This window comes from Geotrypetes seraphini, chromosome 10 (genome assembly GCF_902459505.1).
Source record: "Geotrypetes seraphini chromosome 10, aGeoSer1.1, whole genome shotgun sequence".
Classification (NCBI taxonomy): Eukaryota; Metazoa; Chordata; class Amphibia; order Gymnophiona; family Dermophiidae; genus Geotrypetes; species Geotrypetes seraphini.
In genome coordinates this window covers 72,055,979-72,075,899 of record NC_047093.1, presented here as the reverse complement: position 1 = coordinate 72,075,899, position 19,921 = coordinate 72,055,979, and the positions used below count along the sequence as shown (strand labels likewise).

General features: G+C 40.8%; 1 protein-coding gene across 3 annotated transcripts in view; it reads left to right on the top strand.

The window, feature by feature from the left end:
- Positions 1-19,921, top strand: part of PBX3 (PBX homeobox 3) — a 426,198-nt gene that overhangs the window by 97,189 nt on the left and 309,088 nt on the right. The window lies entirely within an intron of this gene.

The following is a 19,921-nucleotide window of genomic DNA, read 5'->3' as shown; positions in this document are numbered from 1 at the left end:
GTTAATGTGCTTTTCTGAACATCTCTTTTGGGCACAAAGGGGAAAAAGCGCTATTAAACATACATTGAAAGTATATGTATTTAAAGGTTTCATCACATTATCTTCTGAGGCATTAAAATAAAGCCATACAGGATGTCAAAATATTGCAAGAGTATGAGCTACTGTTCTTTGAGTTGGTATTTTGGTTCTGAAAAGCGTGCTTAAATATTACAGGTGTTTAAATTAAAAATGTCAAACCATGAAGGCATAATGGAAGTAATCATTTTTCTATAGTTTTAAGCAGTATTTGAAAATGCTTTGCATGCCAGCCTGTTCTGAATGAGCCGAGTTCATAAGAATTCAGAGGACAAAAGGGATCATTATGCTTTGTTACCCAAGCTAGTTCATTACCTTAATTGCCGAGTGTAATCCAGTCATGGAAGAAAACTCTAGGGCTTTTAAGGCGATCAACATCGGCACCTTGTGGCACAGAAAATGGAAACCCTTTCCTGTACCATCGCTACTCCAGAAACACTAAACCTTGATCAAAGGCTGAACTTTTCATAAGGTCGGCCATGTGAAAATCCCCTAGAGTGGTACCATTCACTGAACCAGAATGAAGTATAGAAGGTTCAGTACCATATCTATGTGACTATGACTGTGCTGGATCACTGATTAGAGATAGCACATTAACTTCAACTACAGCAGGTTTAATATATGCTTAATACAATGTATGCTATGATCCAGTTGTATAGATCTCCCCACCCTTAACTGTATTAGGTATTTATCAGGAAAATGTTAGGCTTATGTGCACATACATTACTACTCACCTTTGACCTTGCAAGGGCACTGCAGTGTTTAGAGTGGGCTGTGGCTTGGCATACCGTATATCAAGAAAAACATGATCCTAAGGGCTACATGCTGCTAATTCATTCCTGAAAATGCAACCCTATATCTTAATTTGATTTTTATTATTTTCTTTTTTTTTTTTTTTTGAGACTAAAATACAATGATTCTGAATGTTTTAAGTGTAAAAATGAAGTGAATGCCAAAATTCAGGAAGTTCAAAAATTAGTCATATTTATCAAAGGTATTCAGGAATGTTCTTTGGAAAAATATACAAGTTGTATGTACTTGGTAAGTAAAAAAAATAAAAAGACCTTAAATGCATGGTTAAGTTGTATTCATTTTATAACCATCAAAGCAACTCCTTACTGTTGTAAGCTAGAAAAATCAATGATGCAATCTTTTTCCTTTTGCCTCGTCCAATCCGTAATTGAAATGGAAAATCAAATGAACGGCTAGCAGATAATTGTTTTATCAATACTCCCTGCCTGCCCTACAAGGGTCAACGTAGAATGATCATGAGCCAGGGATATGACGAGGACAAAATGTGAAATTGAACAGCAAGGAGGCAATAAATCAGGCTTGACAAGAAAGAGTGACCAGCATGTAGCTGTTGGAGACACCTTTTGGGGCAGTTTTTTTTTTTTTTAAATTCAGGTGTTTAGAAATGTGAGAACCTATTTGAAGCCTTGCCAATGATAACAACCTAAGACTATTTTTGGATTGAGAGATTTACCCCACCCCCTTTTTATGAAGCTGCATTAGGGTTTTTTGGTGGTTGTTTTTTTTTTGGGGGGGTTTGCCAGCCACGGCAGTAAAAGCTCCAACATTCATAGAATTCTATGAGCGTCAGAGCTTTTACCGCCATAAAAAAACTATTGCACAGCTTCATAAAAGGGGGGGTTTGGGGGCATTGAGATAATGAGCTGGTTTTGGTTGGTGACAAATGAGAACAGGCATACAGTAGAACTGATGCATTATCTAAAATGTAGTAGAATTAACGGATCTTCCTAATCATTTTATAAACAGCCATTATTCTTATTGCTTTTCTCTTTTTTGTATAATAATCTTTAAAATGTATCCAAGCACAGTATTTTTGTACCTATGAATAACAGAATGGACAATTTTTATTAGGCCTGCATAACTGCAAAACTCTATAGAAAACTATATTCCTAAGACAATCCACCAGTTTTCAATGTACTGTAAAAGTATGCAGATACTTTTGCTTGGAAAATTGCTTAAGGAAGAAGGTGCTTGTATAAACATTAGTAGTTCTTTTTTCTGGATAAAACATTTACACTTTTGAAAGTACAAAAGTGCACATGTTGCTACAGTTCCTTCTACTTTGATGCCATGTGTATCACGTTGAAAACAAAAGGCTTCAGAGTAAAGCCTTGCCTGTGTATATCAGCATCATTTGCATTCAGGGAGCTTACTAGCATATTTATTTAAGATTTGATTTAGGTCTTCCCTTCTAAGATTTTAGCTCTTCATGTCATTTTGTAATTGTCTGAAGAATTCTTGGGTTTTGTAAATCTATCTTGAGAATCAAATTTTGAAGAGTACTTTTAAGACTTCTTTTCAGAGCTCTCCATTTCTAGAAGATCTTTCCTTTCCTTTTTAGCTCTTCTGACGAGAATAGTTTTCCTTTCAGCTTAGAGGTATGGAAAGCCCAGAGCTCTGATTTTTTTAAATTTTTTGTTAAATTTACATTTCCCAAACAATACACAAGTCAAACAGATACAGATAACCCCCCCCCCATAAATGAGAGAAACTAATTGCATTCATTAATTTTTTAAATTTATGCCAGTGTTTGATATAATGCCACTCTCAAGGAGTAGTAGTAGTGTGCAGTCTGGAGGTAAAATGAGAACTCACCATAGCATTAGGACAAAAAGGGGGGTATACGTATAAAGCAATCATCATTATCCAGATACAGTAGCCATGATAGCTATTCACATATGTAGAGACAAAAGGTGTCATTGCAAGTAAGAAGAAGGACAGGAAACAAACTAGAAAAGGAGTAGCAACATTGGCAGTTGAAAAAATGATTTCACAAAGAACAAAGTTTTGAAATAGAGTTTACATTTTTATGAAGACGGTTTTTACTAAAGGTAAACCTGCATCTGATTCCATGAAAATGGAGCAAGATTGCAAAATGCTATCGAATGAAAGGTGTCTAAATGCATGGTCGTCAGAACGGGGGGGGGGGGGGGGGGGCCCAAGCCCAAGCCCAAGCCCAAGCCCAAGCCCAAGCCCACAGGGGCCCACAGCGGCCCCACAGGGGCCCCACAGTGGCAATGGCCTCCCCCAAAAGTGCCACTCCTGTAGGTGATCCAGTGTGTGTGTGGGAACCCCCCACTTCTTGCAAGGCTGGGAGCTTGCTACCGGCCAGCGTGCCTCTCTAATGCACCTCTGCTGACATCTACTTCTCCCCCCTCCTCCCTCCCGACTGCTCACCCTTGTTTAACTTTATAGAAAAGCGCTGTGCCATGCTTCCGCAGGCCTCGGCGTCTTCTCTCCACTGCGGCCCGCCCTCTCTGACAAATTCCTGTTTCCGCTAGGGCTGGCTGCAGTGGAGAAAAGATACCGAGGCCAGCGGCAATGCAGCGCAGCGCTTTCTATGAAGTTAAACAAGCCCAAGTTAAAAGCCCACCTCTTCGAAACTGCTTTCAACTCCTAACTCCTCTCACCTTGGGTTCTGCATCCCCAACCCTATATGTCATGTCTGTCTGTCCAAGTTAGTCTGTAAGCTCTTTTGAGTAGGAACTGCCTATTAAATGTCAAAATGTATAGCGCTGTGTATGCCTTTTGGCGCTATAGAAGTGATAAATAGTAGTAGTAGTAGTAGAAATCTCAATCCCAAACTCGTCAAAAGACTCAGCAGTCCTTTTGACTCTCCCTATAGGTGGTTGCCTTGCTCATTTTTACCATCAGTGGGCCCTTATCACAACAGACCACTGGGTCCTTCAGGTAGTGAGACAGGGTTATGCACTATGTCTATGCAAAATACCTCCCATCCACCGTCCAAGTGTCTTTCAACTCCCCCAGACAACCTTCCTTTGCATGAAATTCTTGGTCCTCCTCCAGCTAAATACCACCGAACAAGTACCTCTGAAGGAGAGGGGCTGAGGGTTCTACTCAAAATATTTTCTCATACTGAAAAAGACTGGAGGTCTCCATTAGAAAATGACACGGTGGCTGTTAGCCGCGGTATGCCACCAAAATGGTGGTGGGAAAAACAGTGTTCACTGTGGCTACAGGTACAAGGCTATTCACCGCCCAGTGGAGCGGTGAATGGCCTTGTCTCCACAGTTATGGGAGGGAACGCGCGCGGTCACCAATCTCGCTCCCTCAATCAAGTGGTACTTATTCAAACAAACAATCAGGACGCTGTGTACTATGTTAACAAAACAAGGTGGCATGGGGTCTCACCTACTTTGCTAAGAAGCGATCCAGATCTGGTCCTGGGCAATTCCTCGCAACATATTTCTCAAAGCAGTTTATCTCACCGGAAAACAGAATATAACAGCGGACAAGTTGAGCAGACTCTTGCAACCTCACAAGTGGTCACTCAATTCAATGGTTTTATATCAGATATTCGAGGTTTGGGGAACTCCACAAATGGATCTCTTTGCATCCCCCCACAGTCACAAACTTCCAGTCTTCTGTTCCAGAATATACAATCCCAATCATCTTCTCGACTGGCATGGTAAATAACTTATGCTTTCCCTCTAGTTCCTCTACTCATGAAAACTCTACTCAAACTTTGCCAAGCTTCTGTGATACTCATAGCACTTTGGTGGCTGTCACAACCATGGTTACCTCTCCTCTTGCAGTACAGTGTCAGGGAATCTATCACCCTTCAAATCTTTCCAACTTTGCTTACATAGAATTAAGGATCTCTACTCCATCTCAATCTATGTTCATTTGCCCTCAGCAAGGTATCTATCTCCCAATTAGTAGATGCTTCCATACTTTCTGCCCACTATCAGCCATCATTGAAACTTTTAGAAAATCTTCTACACAACGCTGTTATTGCTTTAAGTGGACTCACTTCACAGTCTGGTATAATCTCAATTCATTAGGTTCAACCAGTTGTCCTTTTCTATCTGTAATGAACTATCTTGTATACCTTTCCAACTGTGGTCTCAAAACTACTTCAGTTAGAGTTCATCTCGGAGCTGGTACAGCTTTTCATTCACTTCTAGATAAAAAAGCCATTATTTGTATATCCTTTAGTTTCCAGATTCATGAAAGGCCTTTTTCATACAAAACCACCAATCAAGCCTCCTCCAGTTGCTTGGGATCTTAATGTTATTCTTTCCTGTTTGTATTAATTGCCATAAAATTCAAGCAATGGCAACTTCAGTAGCTCACCTACGTTCCACTTCCATTGAGGTCATTTGTAAAGCAGTCATCTGGTCCTCAATTCATGCATTCACATCCTACTACTGTTTGGAGAATCATTTCAGACAGGATAGTTCAGCCAAGCAGTTCTATAGAATTTATTCTCCATTCAAATGCCAACTTCCCGCCAGCCCTTTTGGTTTCACCAAGATCATAAGTATGACCCTGGTAGCAAGGAAGTCCTACATGTGAGGTTATACTTTCTTGCCCTAGGATAAAGCACAGTTACTTTACCTGTAACAGGTGTTATCTGAGAACAGCAAGCAGATATTCACACAACCCTCCCACCTCCTCTAGTTGGCTTCTTAGCTTTTTAATTGAACTGATGGTCCCACAAGTCAACATCTGGCAGGAAGGCACTGGCACAAGTGTGGTATGGGCGGTCTCATGGTATACTTTTGTACTGCTCGTATCTGGCTCCATGGATGATGTCACCCACATGCAAAAATATTTGCCTACTATCCTCGGATAACACCTGTTACAGGTAAGAAACTATGCTTTTTGCTGCAGTAAAAACATGTTAGTGCTAACTTCAGCTTAATAAAAGGACCACTAAGTGATTTAATATGAACAAATGCAGTAGGTGATTTAATTCTCTTTTGTCAAAAAGAGTTTTCATAGATCTAATTCCTCTAAGGCAGGATTGTCCAATGTCGGTCCTCGAGGGCCACAATCTAGTCCGGTTTTCAGGATTTCCCCAATTAATTTGCATGAGATCTATTTGCACACACTGCTTCCATTGTATACAAATAGATCTCTTGCATATTCGTTTGTGAAATTCTAAAAACCCAACCTTGTGAGGCCCGAGATTGGACACCCCTACTTTCTAAGGTCATCAGAAAAATTTTACTTTCATCCAGATAACTTCCAGGGACACTATTGTGTTCTTGAAAATATAGACATGGTGCCTATTTGGGGGTGAAAATGGAGGAGGAGATTGTCAACTCAGAAGCCAGAGGGCATCTTATTTTGCAGGGTTAAGAACCAATTTGTGCTGGGTTAACCCAGAGAATATTTGAGATAAAAGAGCTAGTTGGTTTCCTTTGGAATGAAAGATTCCAAGAATTATGTCCAACTAGAAGTGGGATGAAGTCAGCATAAATAAAAGGGCTAATGCTTGAAGTCTTGAATAATTGTGATCAGAGGGATTAAGAAAATATGTAAGTGAATAGGAGGGAGAACAGAATACCAGAGAAAAGTGGAGTAGAGACTGAGACAACCTTTGCCTGTGATATAGAAGGAGAAGCGAGATGGAAACCAGTTAAAAGAGCCCTTTAGAACAGATTCCTAGAGATGGCACAGCAACAGTGAGTGATCTACAACATGAGCATCATTTTGTTCCTTAAATCAAAATGATGAATGATATTGCTGAACATTGCTAGCAAAGCTGTTTTAATGCTATGTCTCTCACAAAAGTCTGTTTGTTTTGAGTTGAAAGAGTTATTTGCATCTCAAAATTTAGTCAATTGATGGAATACTGCTTTCTCTATCAATTTTGCAAGAAGAGGAAAGTGAACAAAGAGACAAAAATTTGCAGGGAATGAAGTATTTATGCCAGCTTTCGTTAAGTTTTTAAAATCATTTATTGCTTCCAAAGTTGTTGTACAATACCTCTAGAAAGACTTATATTAATAAGGTCTAGAATTAGTGGTGACAGGGAAATGCACAATCTTTTAGGAGTCTTGCTGTAATACCATCTAGAGAAGAACCTGAGTGTCTGGAGGATGTCAGAAGTCTTAGAAAGCCTAAGTGGGAGAGAGTTGTAAATTTAGAAAAAGAAGATTAGAGCATCTGAAGACTAGCAGAAGATTCATGTGGGGCGTAAGGGGGTTGGGGGGGGAGAAATAATTGGATTTCACAACAGAAGAATCCTGTAAATTAATCCATTTGGCCACTGAGGACTAAGTATAGCAGTCTGAACCAAATATAGGTTTAGAAAATGTAGGATCTGTTTTAGAATAGAAATAATGACAATGGAAAACAATTAATCGAGGGTAGTTCTCAGAGTCATGAATATGGTGAATATGCTAGGACACATAAGAAGCCTTTTCTGTTTAAGACAAGATTTATATTTTTGTTGCAGAGATTTGCATTTTAAATGAACCATTTTGGAACCTGTATGTCTACAGCTCTGTTTTGTTATTTACAACAGCCTCTTAAGTATCTTGAGTTCTTATGAATATTAGGGATTATTTCATTCATGATAGAATGAACTTAATAGGGGCAGGGTTATCAAATACAGAGGATACATTATACATTTATGAGAAATGGTATTCAATATTGCTGAGCAAGAGAAACTGAAACAAATGGAATTCAATGCTGATGAGCAAGAGAAATTGAAACAAATATCTGTAATACTGGAAGATGTAATGGGACGGTTTGACAAACTGAACAATAGCAAATTGCCTGGACCTGATGGTATACATCCCAGAATACTGATATAATTGAAAAATGAACTTGTAGAGCTATTGTTAGTGATTTGAAATTTATCTTTAAAATCCAGCGCTGTGTATGTCTAGTAGCACTATAGAAATGATTAGTTAGTAGTACAGTGTACCTTGGTTTACGAGCATAATTCGTTCCAGAAGCATGCTCGTAAACCAAATTACTCGTATATCAAAGCGAGTTTCCCCATAGAAAATAAGGGAAACTCGCTTGATTTGTTCCCACCCCCACCCCCCCCGAGGCCAGTGGCACTGCTCTACCCCCCCTGAGAACTGGAATTGCTCCCCCCACTCACGAAGGCCCCCCCCCCCGCGTGATCTGCCATCCCCCCCACGATCTGGAATCCCCTCCCCCGCTCGCATCGCCCTCCCCCCGCCACGATACGACATCCTCCCCGTACCCATCACCCACCCGAACATATCACTTACCCCCCATCTGGCACCCGGCACCGGCATCTACGCATAGGACATGCTGGTGCCCGAAGATCTGTCGTCCTTTTCGTCCTGTGCGTTGGTGCCGGTGCCAGGTGGGGGGTAAGTGATGTGTTCGGGTGGGTGATGGGTCGGGGAGGATGTCGGATCGCAGCGGGGGTGTGTGTGTGTGACGTGAGCGGGGGGGTGCCGGATCGCGCGGGGGGGGGGGTGCCGGATCGCGGGGGGAGGCGCTCGTACATCGAGGCAAGCTCGGTTTCCGAGGTGCCGATTTTGCAAATGTTTTGCTCATTTTGCAAAACACTCACAAACTGGTGCACTCGTAAACCGAGGTACCACTGTATTAGTAAAATGACAAGAGTATATATATATATATATATATATATATATATATATATATATATATATATATATATATATATATAAGCATGTATTAATGAAACAGAGCCAACATGGATTTACTCAAGGGAAATCTTACCTCATTAATCTACTGTATTTCTTTGAAGGGGTGAATGAACAAGTGGATAAAGTTGAGCTGGTCAATATTGCGCATCTGGATTTTCAAAAGACATTTGACAAAGTATCTCATGAAAGACCTTTGAAGAAATTAGAGTCATGGGATAGGAGATAACATCCTATTATGGATTAAGAACTGGTTGAAAGCTAGAGAATAGGGTTAAATGGTTAATATTCTCAATGGAGAAGGGTAAATAGTGGGGTTCTTTGAAAAATATCCTTCTCAAAAAAATTTCAAAAATCTTAATCAGAATTATTCAGAGGTGTTATTCTACTGTGAAAAGCTCCTAAACACCTTAATCGCTTTCAGCTATTATCAAAGGGGGCAGAGCCTCAGATCCCTGTGTGTTGTGAAACCTTAACAATCACACTAGAACTTCACTGGCTCATGCTCCCCCTCCTGCCCTTCTCTTAACTGTTGTTAAACCATAAATGTTGCTCAAAGTTATTAGAAAAAACAAGGACTTAGCTTCAAATCCCGGGCAGGGTTGAAGATAGTTACCACTCAATCTTTTCTGCTGTCTCTGCTAGTCCCCTTCTGATTAAGATTTTTGAAATTTTTTTGAGAAGGGTATTTTTCAAAGAAGTATATGTTCTTTCTCATCCTGTATACAATTTTGGTGTAAACAGTGGGGTTCCCCAGGTGTCTGTGCTAGGATCTCTGCTTTTAAACATATTTAAAAATAATTTAGAGATATGAATAACTAGTGAGATAATTAAATTTGCTGATAGCACAAAGATATTCAAAGTTGTTAAATTGCAAGAGGATTATGAAAAATTGCAAGCGGACCTTGTGAGACTGGGCACTAAATGGCAGATATGAATAAGGGTGAACTACTGTGAATGTTACATGAAGGGTTCTAGGTACACATCTCACCATAACCTCCAAACATTATATGGTGAGCTCTCTAAACCTACTGTACTCACCTGTCTACCACCCCAATAGCCCTTATACCTGCAGGTGTCACCTATATGTAGGTAAGGTGGGTTCTGGTGGGCTCACACTTTTCCCCACAAGTATGCTAATTAAGATTGCATATGGGCCTGTGCAAAGAACTAAGGGCTAGATTCACTAAGGCCACAGATCCGATCTGTGAGGGATCCGATCCGTGGCTGGGGGACTGATTCACGAAGCATCCTCATGCAAATGAGGGCGATCGGAATCACGCCCCCAACTGACTGCATGGATCGCTCTCCAGCGATCCTGACGCATGCGCAGACCATCTTCTTTGCCTGTAGATGGTCCACGCATGCGCTGGCCTTCTGTGCCCGTGGAAACCTTTTTGCTTTTTTTTTACTTTGCGAGCCCATGGTTTTAACCCACGGATTAAAACCACAGGCTTGCACTGCGGGGGAAGGGCAGGCGAGTCGGGCAGAGAGCATGGCACAATCATTCTAGTTTTTATGGCATCATGCCTTGTTTTTTTCCCCAATTTTTTTTCATATAATTCCAGGCACTATTTTTTTTTCTGGGAACCCAATGCTGCCTGTCTTTTGCTCACCTGTACATCTCTTGGCTATGTCATTACCATACCTGCCTTATGCGCTTTGCTTTTAGGGATTGTGAAGGTAGCCTCATCTCCCTAATAAGTCAGCAAATCATATGTCACTGCCGTCTCAGCAGAGTCAGAAGCTCAAAGATGCAGGTCTGGTTTAAAAGAATCCTTGCGCTGGAAAATAATTCCATTCATACATATGGGCAGAGAGCAGGGCAGAGTCAGATCTGTGGAAAGGCATTACTGTTCTACTGAAACATTGATTACAATTAATCGGGCAGAGAGCAGGGAAAAGTTGGGCAGAAAGCAGTGCAGCACGAGCGGAGAATTGGGGCAGCAAGGGCGGCAAGAGCAGAAAGCAGGGCAGTCTGAAAAGACCTGAGCGACTTGTCCTCAGCACTCGCTTATTTTTGGATCGGCCAGCCCAGTCGGTGTCCCTAATTTTTTTTAGTGAATCGCATCCTGCCTACTTTGCATGCCCTTTCTCCTCATTTGCATGCATGGATCGGATCGGAGGATGATTGGCCACAAGGTTAGTGAATTGGGTTGGAGAAAAATCAGGTCGTTAAGTGGTTGGGACTTGATCGGTGGGCTTAGTGAATCTAGCCCTAAGTCAGTGAGCTGAGAGCTCAGTTCAATGGAAGAAGACAGCAATTAGTAAGAGGCATGATATGGGAGGAGTGCCATTAAGTTCAAACAACAACAAAAATCTATAAGTGGAGAGGATCAACAGTAAACTTGCCTAGGGTGAAGAGAGGCTAAAATAAAGAGTGCTACAACTTCCCCATGTTTGTGCAACCAACAGCTTAAAGAGATGTAATTTGTTGCACATGATTGAATGAGATAAAGATTGGTTTTCAATAATATCAGCAAGAAGAAAATATTTATTCTTTATGGCTCTTGCATTTACCAAATTGACTTGGCGCGAAGACTGGAAAGTACTAACAGAGGTGCAGGGATTGTTAATAAGCAACATACCAAGTGGGTAAAACTAAGGCAAAGGGGAGGATGACAGCCAAGACAGACCAGGATAGGAAATAATAGGCTTGCTTTTCTGAAGTAGGCTGGAGAGTGTGGTGCAGTGGTTAAAGCTATAGCCTCAGCACCCTGGGGTTGTGAGTTCAAACCCATGCTACTCCTTGTGACCCTGGGCAAGTCACTTAATCCCCCCATTGCTCCAGGTACATCAGATAGAATGTGAGCCCAGACAGGGAAAAATGCTTGAGTACCTGAATAAATTTGTAAACCGTTCTGCGCTCTCCTAGGAGAACGGTATAGAAAAATGAACAAATAAATAAATAAAATAAAAAACTGTAAGGCTTTTTATAACTATTCTGCCATTTTTAAAGCTATATTTATAGCTATTCTGCTATTTTTGAAGCTATTTGTAATTTTTCAATCTGTATTTTGTAGTTCTCTTTTTTATTTCTTTTTAGTCTTAATTTTTATAGAGCTGCATTTTGATTAAAATTTATATTTGTGACTAATCACATGATTAAAATTATGTTGTTTATTTATGAGTTCATGAGGAGGTTGGGGATCTAAAATGGATGCTACTACCTGCTAGCTGAGAGGACACCTTCGATCTTCGTCCCATTTGTCCTGCAAAGTGGTGAGAGGTTTCTCTCTATCCATGCCTAAAAGAAGGGGGAAGAGCATTGGTGGAGCCTCCCGATGCTCGGAACCATCAACTATAACTATAGACAAATTTCTTAGATGATTTCAACAAGGACAGATGCCGTCGGGGAATCGCCCGCTGGAGCTGCTTGCAGGGATTAATGCCATGGCGGCTATCCCTGGGCTAGATGTCACGCTGATCCCCGACCTCAGGACTCCGCCTCTACAACCGACACCACAAAGAGCAAGTTCCCCGCGAGAAGAGACAACCCTGGAAGAGGAAGTTCTCTCAACCTCGGAGGCTAGCATTTCAGAGAGCTTGCCTATGGAAACAGCACAGAGAGGTTTTTCCTCTCTGAATGGGAATGCGGTTGGGACATCTTCAGCTCATGAGACACAAGCGTCTTAGGAGGTAAAACAATCTAAAGAACTAGGCTGTATTACATCTGCAGTAGCTTTTTCTCCTAAACCCCCAGAGGTTACCTTAGACGCCCTTTGGGATTTGGTGGTCAATTTAGGTAACTCTCTTAGTCCATGAATAGAATATTTGGACAAAGAAATAAAAAATCAGAAAGAAGAAATAAAGCTTTTAAAACAGGACTTGACCCTGGTGACAGTAGATAGTAAAAAAATGGATAAAGAGATAACTACAGTTAAACAAAATCAAGATTTAATAGTAAAAGACAATGTTATGCTGAGGAGGAAGATTGAGGTCCTTGAGAATTGTAATCGTGTTAACAATTTACGTCTGATAAACTTTCCCAAGATTCCCTCAATCACTCCTCGTGATATGATTAAACGCTACTTCATTGAGGTATTGGAAATACCAGAAAATTCCCTACCTCCCCTTACAAGGGTTTATTATTTACCTATGAAGTCTCAAGAAATTCAGGATCGTGACCAGCAAGAAGGTCATTTGGATGTTTCTGCACTTTTGGAGAAATCTGACACAGAAGTAGCTTTTCCAGCTACTTTATTGTTGACTGTAGCGTTATCTCCAGATAAAGATTGGATTCTTAAATTGTTCTTTAAAAATAGAACTAAGGACTTTCTGGGGTTTAAAATACAGATTTTCCCTGACGTTTTGAGAGAAACACAGAAGAGGAGACGAGAATTTCTAATGTTGAAACCAGGGGTGACCCAATTAGGGGGTATCTTCTTTTTACAGTACCCTTGCAAGTATACTATCAGATACCATTCTTTTAAATATGTGTTTGTAGATCTTTGTCATTTAGTTAGTTTTCTGTCCCTAAAACGCTTGGAAAAGGATGGTGTAACAACAACAACTACTGTATAGAATGAATAAGTCCTTTGTTTCAGCAGCAGTTATACATATCTTTATTATAAATATTATACTTCAGTAATTATTCTTTTTTCTACTTCTTGGATCACATATGAGGACTTGAGTGTAATTAAGGAATGTATTATTTTTATTTGAAGAATTTTGATAAATTTGTTATGTCTTAGAATATGTTTTCTGTACAAGATGTAAAGCTTGGAATATAATTTTGAAAAGTTAATAAAATATAAATTAAAAAATAATAATTAAAAAAGTATGTTATTTATTTATTTTCCCACTGCAGCTCCTTGTGACTCTGGGCAATGGAGGGATAAGTGACTTGCCCAGCCACAAGGAGCTGCAGTGAGAACCCCCCCATAACATTAATCGTGATTAAAATTTTAATTGAAACACAGCCACTATATATAAATACTGTTCCACTGAAGGATATAAGGAATCAAATGAAAAAAGGACAATTTTACCTGTGTTCAGGAGACATGCAAAGAACCATGACTTGCTCCTTCGGTGTACATCTAAGCAGAGTGAAACTTAAACAAGGCTGGAGTGTCATCTTGTTGCATGCTTTTTTAAGAGGCAGGGCCAACAGTACCAGGTAAAAAGGCAGGGCCAACAGTGAACTGAAATAGTGAGAAAAGCGTATCAATATTTAACAAAATGATGACATTTATACTAAACACACAGTCTAATGAAAGTAATATCCTAAGTGTGCACTGCAGTCCAGGGCATCACATTGTTGAACACAAGGTCAAAAGGCAAGGCCAGTAGTTCCAGGTGAGAGGTCAGGAACAGTAGAGAATTTGCTACACGTTAGGTCAAGAGGTGGGGCCAGAAGCTGGGAACAGTAGAGAGCTGATATAGTGAGTGAGACAAGCACATCAATATTTACCAAAATACAGTGTTTTTATAAAAACATAAGAAAATAAGATTAGCTTTACTGGGTCCATCTAACCCAGTGGCTCCCAAACCTGTCCTGGAGGACCCCCAGGCCAGTCGGGTTTTCAAGATAGCCCTAATGAATATGCATGGAGCAGATCTGCATTCCTGGCATCTCCATTATATGCAAATCTCTGTCATGCATATTCATTAGGGCTATCTTGAAAACCCGACTGGCCTGGGGGTCCTCCAAGACAGGTTTGGGAACTACTGATCTAACCCAACATCCTGCTTCCAGCAGTAGCCAATCCAGATCACAAGTACCTGTCAGAATCTTAAAGAGTAGCAAGATTCCATGCTACTGACCTCATGGATAAGTAGTGGCTTTTTCCTATAACTACTTTAATAGCAATTTATAGACCTTTTTTTCCAGGAGCTTGACCAACCCTTTTTTAAATCCAGACAAGCTAACTGCTGTTATCACATATCAATGAGTGAAGAAATATTTTCTCCTATTCATTTTAAAAGTTTTGCTATGTAGTATCCCTCATCTTTGTACTTTTTGAAAGAATAAACCAAGTTTCCAAGTTTATTTACATTTGATATACCACCCATCATTAAAACTTCTGGGCGGTTTACAAAATATCAAGTAAAAGTATAGAATTAAGCTGGGAGGAAGACTGAGTTATAAGTACACTCCTCCCTCTATCTTGGGATGCAGTGGGAAGGGGCCGAAGGCCCTGATTGACTCAAAATCACCATGTTTAGCCAATCGGAACCTTTGGCTCCTCCCATTGCATCCCAAGATAAATTGGGAGGAGCTGAAGGCTCTGTTTGGCTCAAAATTGCTATTTTGAGCCAATCAGGGCCTTTGGCCCCTCTCACTGTATCCCCTCCCACTGCATCCCAAGATAATGCCTTTTTAAAACAGATTTGGATCTCTGTTAAATATGTATATCTAAATGCCGTTTTTCAGATGTCCAAAACATAATTAGAGTTTCTAAAATAAGGATTTTAATATTCTAACAGTTGCAAATGCCACTTGGAATCTAATTTAGATTCTGTAATGCAGAAGTTCCTCTCATCTTAATTCAGTGCCTCTTGACACATATTTACTAAGAGGAATCTTATTTTTTTAAACACTTGTTCTGAAAGTATCAACATGCCATTTTTAATATTTAACTTAAGATAGAACAAATATCATGCACAAACATACATGGCCTGGCTTATAAACAAAGTTTTATGGCATGAACCCTTCAGAATAACAATAATCAAATTTAGGCAAGTTATTTGCCCAATATTGAGTAGTCACTGCTGAAAAACTCTGCAGCAAGCATCTCTACATGCAAGGTATTGATCTATATATCATATGGGTTTTTCTCATGTTTTTTTGGAATTACTAAGGAATCATCAAGGCAGGCATTTACGGTAAACATTTTGGAATGATGTGTTGAATTGTAGGTAAAAATCTTTTGGATCTCCTTGAAATACCTGGGCTTTTTTTTTTTTTTTTTTACTGAAAGCAGACAGTTTTATCCTTTGTCTGTCTTCAGGGAGGACACACAACTTGGAACCAAATCCAGTAAACATGAATCTGGCCAAGAAAAGTAATTGTTGCCAAAATGTTAGGAAATGGGCACATTTCAAAATTAAAACATTTACTCCTCCTTTTATTAAACCGTGATAGAGGTTTCTACCATAGCCTAGAGTGCAAAATGCTCTGACGCTCATAGAATTTCTATAAACGTCGGACCATTTAGCTCTCTGGGCCACGATAGAAACCCACCTTTTACAAAAGTGTAGTGTGGTTTTTAGTGTCGGCTGTGGCAGTAATAGCTCGGATGCTACTTCGATTTTTAAAAAGGGTTCCAGGGGAGATCCGGGAAATTACAGACTAGTAAGCCTGACTTCAGTTCTGGGCAAAATGGTGGATACAATTATAAAAAATAAAATTGTGGAACACATAGACAAACATGATTTAATGAGACAGAGTCAGCATGAGTTCAGCCGAGGGAGATCTTGTCTCACCAATTTGCTTGACTTCTTTGAAGGTGTGAATAAACATGTGGATAAAGGTGTACTGGTTGATGTAGTGTATCTAGATTTTCAGAAAGCTTTTGATAAAGTTCCTCATGAGAGGCTCCTGAGAAAATTAAAGAGTCATGGAATAGGTGGCAAAATTCAGTTGTGGATTAGGAATTGGTTATCAGATAGAAATCAGAGTTGTACTGTTAAATGGTCATTTTTCTCAATGGAGGAGTGCCACAGAGGTCTGTAATGGGATTGGTGCTATTTAACTTATTTATAAATGATCTGAAAATTGGAACAATGAGTTGAGGTAATTAAATTTGCAGATGACACTAAACTGTTCAAAGTTGTCAAAATGCATGCAGACTGTGAAAAATTGCAGGCAGACCTTAGGAAATTGGAAGACTGGGTGTTCAAGTGTCAGATGAAATTTAATGTGGACAAATGCAAAGTGATAACATTGGGAAGAATAACCTGAATGACAGTTACCGTATGTTAGAGCCCACCTTGGGGGTTAGCGCCCAAGAATAGGATCTGGGTGTCCTCGTAGACAATACGATGAAACCTTCCGCCCAATGTGTGGCGGCAGCCAAAAAAGCAAAAAGGATGCTAGGAATTATTAAAAAAGGGATGGTTAACAAGACTAAGGGGTCCTTTTACTAAGGTACACTAGCATTTTTAGCGCGCGCTAACCACTTGCTAGCCAAAAATACTAACGCAAGCTCTAAGGAGGCATTAGCGTTTAGCATGTGCGGTATTGTAGCGTGTGCTAAAACCGCTAGCACATCTTAGTAAAAGGAGTCCTAAGAATGTTATAATGCCGCTGTATCGCTCCATGGTGCAACCTTATCTGGAGTATTGCATTCAATTCTGGTCTACTTTTCTGAAGAAACATATAGTGCTAGAAAAGGTTCAAAGAAGAGCGACCAAGATGATAAAGGAGATGGAACTCCTTTCTTATGAGGAAAGACTAAAAAGTTAGCGCTCTTCAGCTTGGAAAAGAGACAGCTAAGAGTAGATATGATTGAAGTCTTCAAAATCCTGAGTGAAGCAGAATGGGTACAAGTGATTCGATTTTTCACTCTGTCAAAAATTACAAAGACTTTGGGACACTCGATGAAGTTACAAGGAAATACTTTTAAAACCAATAAAATGAAATATTTTTTTCACTCAGAGAATAATTAAGCTCTGGAACTCATTGCCAGAGGTTGTGGTAAGAGCAGATAATATAGCTGGCTTTAAAAAGGGATTGGACAATTTCCTGGAGGAAAAGTCCATACTCTGCTATTGAGACAGACATGAGGGAAGCCACTGCTTGCTCTAGATTGGTAGCATGGAATATTGCTACTCCTTGGGTTTGGCCAGGTACTAGGGACCTGGATTGGCCACCATGAGAACAGGCTACTGGGCTTAATGGACCATTGGTCTGACCCAGTAAGGCTATTCTTATATGAGTTTCTGAGCTGTTACCCTACCTTTTACAAAGCCATGATAGAGGTTTCTACCGTGGCTCAGAGAGCTCCAAGGGGTATGGTTCCTGATAGAAATGTCTTGGCTCATCAACTTCATGGAACTCAGAGTGATCCAGTTGGCTCTGCAGGAGTTTGTTCTGTTAATCGGTTGGGCTCCCATCAGGGTATGTTCAGACAGTGCCATAGCAATGATATATGTCAACAAGTAAGGAAGGACTCACAGCCAATCACTTGTGGCTGAAGCGGTCCTACTGATGGCCTGGGCGGAAATGTATCTCCTGACCTTGTTGGGCAGTTCACATTGTGGAGGCCTTCTTTGTGCAGGCAGATTTTCTCAGTTGCAATGTACTGGATCCTGGATAGTGGGAACTGTCGAAGGATGCATGCAGACTGATTGTTGCTGAGGTCGCCCGTGGTATGATCTTGTGTTTCACCGGGCACAATGCCAAGGCTCAAGCCTTCTTTAGTTGCTGGAAAGAACTGAGCCTGGATGCAATAATTCTGCCCTGGCAATGTTTCCTCCATGGTCAATGGAGGTTCGGGTCCTCAAGAAGATTGCATCTTATCCAGGCCCAATCTTCTGGTGACCCTGAAATGGCCTCAGAAGTTGTAGCATGCTGTCCTGATTTGGCTTCTGGATAGTCAGTCATTGCCCTTGGTGCCCGAGTGGGGAATGCTTCACGAAGGACTAGTGTTGATGGAGGATCCCTCCCACTTTAGTCTTCTAGCCTGGCCCTTAAGCAATCAAAGATGAAGTGCAAGGGCTACTCGAAGTCAGCCATTGTTACATTGCTGCAGGCCAAGAGCCTCTCGAGGTCTGGTGGGCAGAAAGAGCAGTGTCTCTGCTTTTGGCTGCAGTTGCTCAGATCCTGGCATTCCTCCAAGAGAGGTATGGATAAGTGTTTGGCTCTAGACTTGTTGAAGGGTCAAGTGCAATAAACATTGGTGGCTTGTCCAGATATGGTCCAGGTGAGCCACCTGCGGCCCCTGCTCAGGCCTGTTTGTCTAGAATGGAATCTCAATTTTGTGTTTCACACCTTGCAGAAGGCTCCTGTTGAGCCTTTGAAGAGAGCTACTGTTAAGGACCTAACTCTCAAGACAGTCTTCCTAGTGGCAATTTTGTCTGCATGTAGAATTTCGGAATTCCAAGCCTTATCTTGCCAGGACCTGTTTTTGTGTTTTACGGAGGCAGGAGTGTTTCTGAGGGAGTGCCCTCCTTCCTTTCCAAGGTGGTGTTGGAGTTTCACCTTAATTGGATGGTGGAACTGCCTGCTTTTAGACAAGAGGAATCCGGTAATTAGTTAAGAGCCTGTGGCTACTAGACATATTTCAGGTCCTGCTTAGATACTTGAAGGTTTCCAATGAGTTTCAGAGGTCTGATCACTTGTTTTTCCTATGGGGCAGTCAACAGTGAGGGATGGTGGCATCTAAGCCCTCGCAACCAAGATGGTTGAAAGAAGTGGTGACCTTATCCTTCTGCTGTCCAGAAGGCAGCTGGAGGCTCTATTCTTAGTTCATTCTACCAGATGTCTGGAGCAAGGCAGCCCTCTTGGCACCAGCAGACATTCTTTGTCAAGCATTACTGGGTAGATGTAGTAGCAGTTCGGCTAGACACCAGGTTTGGGGCATCTGTGTTGCAGGCTGCAGCTCTGGTGTCCCTTCCTTAATAAGGTCAGCTTTAGAACATCCCACTGGTCTGAAATAGTGGGAAGGATGCTATGGAAGGAGAAATTATGTCTTACCTGATAATTTTCTTTCCATTAGTTCTTTACACTATTCCAGAGGCCCTCCCTGGCATGGCTCTATGGTCAGAGCTGTGTTTCTGCCGCACAGTGGATTCTTTCCTTTATGGTAGGGAGGGAGATGATTGAAGGGATTGCTTGTCTCTTGGGTTCTCTTTTCCCTCTGCTAGTCTGGGAGGGGGGGTTAGGACCTATATCTCATAGCTCTTCACGTATGTTCTATCTCCACCTGCTGGTCAATGGACATAATTATCCCACTGGTCTGGACCAGTTTGAAGGACTATAAGACCTAATTTCTCATTGTGGTTTGCCAGATTCTCATATGAGATAGGTTATTTCTTAGTTTTCCTGCTTTTTAATAATATATGTTTCAACCTGCCTTAATATGGTATACTTTTCCAGTAGTTGTCAATTAACAACCATCTTTTTTGTTGCTTCAAAAACATCTGAAAGCCTATCTATTTTAGAGGTATTTAGTTTATAAATTAATCTTATTTTACAGTACCTGTTTGTAGATTATGCTAGTAGTTCTGTATTGTATATGATGCTATGTTTGTGCGTTGCTTTGGACCAGTTCAGGGATTTAGGACCCCCTTTACAAAGCTGTGGTAACGATGCTGCCAAAGTAAACTCACAGAAGCCCATTCAATTCCTATGGGCTTTGGTGCATTTACCATGGCAGCATCACTACCATGGCATTGTAAAAAGTGCCCTTAGTGATTTATAAAACAGCATATCTTAACAATAGCCCACACTAACTATGGGC